At 51.0% G+C, this 4,574-nt stretch overlaps 1 pseudogene; it reads left to right on the top strand.

Moving 5' to 3' along the window:
* Positions 1 to 3,384: 3,384 nt before the first annotated feature.
* Positions 3,385 to 3,561, top strand: LOC123359313 (annotated as a pseudogene).
* The last annotated feature ends 1,013 nt before the right edge of the window (positions 3,562 to 4,574 follow it).

The following is a 4,574-nucleotide window of genomic DNA, read 5'->3' on the forward strand; positions in this document are numbered from 1 at the left end:
ATAAATTATTTTAAAAAACATTTTTTGAAGTTGGTGTTTAACTTTTGTTTCTGATGTGTATATTTAGAGAAGGGATGTAGTGATTGTAACTAATATTATTGCTTCTGTATTGTGGGAGGATGTGGGTGTTTTTCAGCGAGTTTTCCAATAGCATGAAGAAGAAAATGCAGTGTAAAATACAACCGTTTTTATGTAAACAGTTGCTTAATTGAACCTCTAATTGCTTGAATTTCTAAGTCCACCTTTTAATGCAGTGTCCCTCTCTTTTGTCCTCCCTCGTTCTAGTTTAAAGTTATAGGCTCAGGGATATTAATTCTGCAAGTTCTCTCCACTTTCCACTTTTTCTTCTTTTCTCCACCCTCTCCCCCATTTCGAGTAGCCCCTATTTCTACCCCTAATGCTCTGCCAGTTCGTTGGTATGCAACTTTCTCGGAGCCTCTCTGAGCCCTTAGTACAGGCTGTAGGGTGGAAGTGGGGGAGGAGAAAATGGGACCCAGGGAACCCCTGGCAGGTGAGGGGACTGGGAGAGCTTGGTTTGGGAAGGAGGGAGGAATGGGGGAGAAGAGGCAAATAGGGGTGCACACAGTCTCTACAGTGGTGGAGAGAATGGGGGCCCTGAAATGAAGCGAGGGGATAAGTGGAGGTACACAAGACCCCCTAGTCCTATGGAGATTGGAAGAACCTGGCATGGGGGGAAGGGAGGGCACACAAAGACCCCGGCATGGGGGAATAGAGGAAACACAGAGTCCCTGCCATGGGGAAGTGGGTGTGAACAGAGCCTTTGGTGTGGGAAGAAATGTGGGGAACTTGGTATGGGGAGAATAAGGGTGCAGAGATTCTCTGGTAAGGTCTGAGACTGGGGGAATTTCAGGGAGTCCCTAAAAAGAGTGGGATGGGAGAGGGCACATAGGGAGCTTGTGGGAGGGAACTGAGGGGTGCTAGGAGCCTCTGGGGCGGGCAATAAACTCAACCTGTACAAACTACAAAGTGTGCTCCCCCCACTTCAGTGAAGAACGTGGCCATCTGTTGACAAAAAGGCTGTTTGCAAAAGGTACGATCCATTTTCTTTCGTGACCCCTTGTTTTAAAAAACGAGTCATTACGACGTTAATCAGGGTAGCCGGGGACTGGCAGTAGGGAAGGTGTCTGTGCAGGAGAAATGGCCGGCGCTTAGCTAGAGACGTGCTTTCGAAAGAGATTGTTGGAGGATGATTTTTACAAGGTTTTCTTCCAATCAGGCACCGAATAGGCGGGATTGCTAATGCAGCTGCTGTCTGGCGCTGATGCCCGCTGCTTCTTCCCACTGGAGAAGCAGGAGGGAGACAGCATAGACTTGCGGGGGGGGGGTTGTATTAAACCAATGAATGCAAAAGCTTTAAAATATGACTTTTTAAATTATGCTTTGGGAAGTTTATAACAGCTGGTTTTGTTTCTAAATCTATAGAATACTTAGTTTTTCTATGCGTTGTTGTGAGGGGTTTGCTCACTCAGCCTTTCTTTTTATTTGTTTGTGGTGAGGGATTTTGAAAACCAGTTTAGAAATCAGTGGGAATTGAGTGTCCAGATCACTTGTATGGCTTTGAAAATTCTCCTACAGGCAGCTTTAAGCCTTTGCCTTTTCCCACTTTTCAGGAGAAAGAGACTGTACTTAAATACCTGTTACACCTCTACAGATGGTTACCGAACACTCTCCAGGGAAGCAAACGTGTACAGTACGTGACTCCGATGGCAGCTCTCTCTAGCTTTCATTCAAGACTATTTGGCTAGGCTCACTAACAGTTATTGATATTTAGATTGCTATGAATTATGGGTGCTGTTGTTTCAAGGGGGAAAATCGTGGCGATATACTTGCAAAACTAGAGACTTGCTGTCTCCTGGATACACCGTGCCCGGCGTTGAGGAATTGTGCTGAGAGCAGCAATTGAACCAAATCCTGCTGCTCGGCCTCTGCTTTGCAGCATTTAAATGGTTGAGGTCAGGGCCGCCCAGAGGATTCCGGGGGCCTGGGGTCTTCGGCGGCGGGGGGCCCCACTTTGGCGGTAAGTCGGCAGCGGGGGGCCTTCCGTTCCGGGACCCGCTGCCAAAGTGCCCCAAAGACCCACGGCGGGGACCCCCCTCTGCCGAATTACTGCCGAAGCGGGACCCGCCGCCGAAGTGCAGCCCCCACCGCGGGTCTTCGGGGCACTTCGGCGGTGGGTCCCGGAACAGAAGGACCCCCCCCGCCGCCGAATTACCGCCAAAGATCTGGCTGCACTCCGGCGGCAGGTCCCGCTTCAGCGGTAATTCAGTGGCGGGGGGTCCTTCTATCCCGGAGAGGAAGGACCCCCCATCAGCGAAGACCGGGAGCGAAGAAGCTCCGGGGGCCCGGGCCCCGCGAGAGTTTTCTGGGGCCCCCGGAGCGAGTGAAGGACCCTGCTCCAGGGGCCCCGAAAAACTCTTGTGGGGGCCCCTGCGGGACCCGGAGCCTGGGGCAAATTGCCCCACTTGCCCCCCCGCTCTGCGCGGCCCTGGTTGCTGTTGCACTAGTAGGATGTAGGGGCACCGAGTTTCCACTATGCTGGGGGGCTGCCCCCCCTCGGGCTCCTACCAGGCACCGCCCCCACCTCACCCCACCCCCCCTTTCCCCAAGGCCCCACTCCCGCGTTCAACTCCTCTCCCTCCCCCCCTGTCAGCGGGCAGGAGGCGCTGGGGGAGGGCGTGGAGGGGGTGGGGGCTGCTGCTGGGCACTAATGACCCATCTGGTTTCCCCCCCGGGATGCTCCAGTCTCGAAGCAGCCAGAGGCGGAGCCTGCCCCCGGTCACGTGACACGCGAAGTCTCTAGTGCCGAGGAACCGGAGAGAACCAGCTGCAGCCCCGGGCGGGCAGAGCTCTGCCGGGCCGGGCTCCGCCTGCGGGGAACCGGGCGCGGCACCGGCACGTGGCAGAGCAGAGCCTGTGAGAGGCGGGGCAGGTTCGGGCAGTAACAGCGAGAGGGTTTGATTGGTCGGTAGGAGCTCCGCATGCTAATCAGGAGGCGTGTTTCTGTAAATAGCGACATAAACATCTTCTAATGGCCAGGGGGCTAAAGCTGTCTCGAGTGTGCTTCATGACATGGGGACCTGGCTTTACATTTGTGTCCTTTAGTTCGCTGGGGGTGAAACCCGGTGTATGAAAACACTCACCGTGGGGTAAAAGCGTGTGCGCATTACTGTGGGTTTGTAGCCGACTAAAACTGTATTTTCAGGGATTGTTTCTAACATTTGTGATTAAGAAGTGTAGGCTCTTTGAGCGCAGATGGGGTGAGTAGTTTCTTGATCTATCCAAGGCCATGATCAAGTGTCTTGATGTTTTTGGTCTTTTGGCCTTGAGATGCAAACCTGGTCTGTGCCTTGGGAACCTGGAGGTAAAAATTATCTAAGTTAAAAGTGTCTGTTTTAGTTAACCAGCAGGGAAGTTATACTGTTTCTTTTAAGTGTGAAGCAAGCACCCAGTGTTGTTTTAATGGAGCTGTTCTTTGCTATTGATGACTTTTCCTGTTTTCTTTTGGGGAAGCCAGCAGAGGGAGAACACGGACTGAGTGGTTAAACTTTGCAAAGCAAATTGAAAAATATGTTTTTGGGTTTTTCTGTTGCATGAATCTGTTTACAATTTTTGCTGATAGTCTGTTTAATGGCAAAACTTAAATTTGTTTTGATAGGATTTGGAAGAGAAGTAAACCTAGTGTGCAATTGGTGTTTTAAAGATTTCTAGTTCAGTACTTACTAAAAACATTTTTAATATTCCTTTATGCTGCTATATCTTTTTCTCTTGTAATCTGTGTCAGAATTTAGGTAGGGTCCGGTGTCTGCACGTGCTCTTCCTTTTCCACTTTCTTCTCTGCTTTTCTTTTCTTCCCTTCCCATTTTTTGGGAACCCCTATTTTTACTCCTACTGCTCTGGCAGGGGGTAGGCAGTTTGCTCTTGGCCCCAAGCCCATCAGACAATCCACCCCGGATCTGAGAGTTGCTGTCTCCTGGCCGTATAGTGGGTAGAGGATGGAATGGGGAGAAAAGCGTCTCACACAGAGCCCCTGCCATTGGGGAGAATGGAGGACCTTGCTATGGGTGGAATCAAACACACACAACCCCTGCCATGGAGAAAGACTGGGGAACCCTGCAATGGGTGGAGGAGACAATGAAGGGCATGGGGGGGAGGGGTTTACATGAGGGATTTGCATCTGTCAACATCTCCCATGCCCCACTGGGTGTTTTCCTTCCCATCTTATTTCTTCTCTTTTCTGTTACTCTCTTTTTTCTGTCCGAGGTAAATTAAAAATCCACACCCCTGAGAGACGTAGCTGAGCTGACCTAAACCCTCCTACAGTAATTCCTCACTTAAAGTCGTCCTGGTTAACGTTTCGTTATGTTGCTGATCAATTAGGGAAAATGCTTATTTAAAGTTGTGCAATGCTCCCTTCTAATGTTGTTTGGCAGCCGCCTGCTTTGTCTCCTGCTTTCACAAAGAGCAGCCCGTTGCAGCTAGCTGGTGGGGGCTTGGAACCAGGATGGACCAGCAGCCCCCTATCAGCTACCCCACTCCCCTAAGTTCCCTGTGCA

Source organism: Mauremys mutica, unplaced genomic scaffold (assembly GCF_020497125.1).
Source record: "Mauremys mutica isolate MM-2020 ecotype Southern unplaced genomic scaffold, ASM2049712v1 Super-Scaffold_100104, whole genome shotgun sequence".
Lineage (NCBI taxonomy): Eukaryota > Metazoa > Chordata > Testudines > Geoemydidae > Mauremys > Mauremys mutica.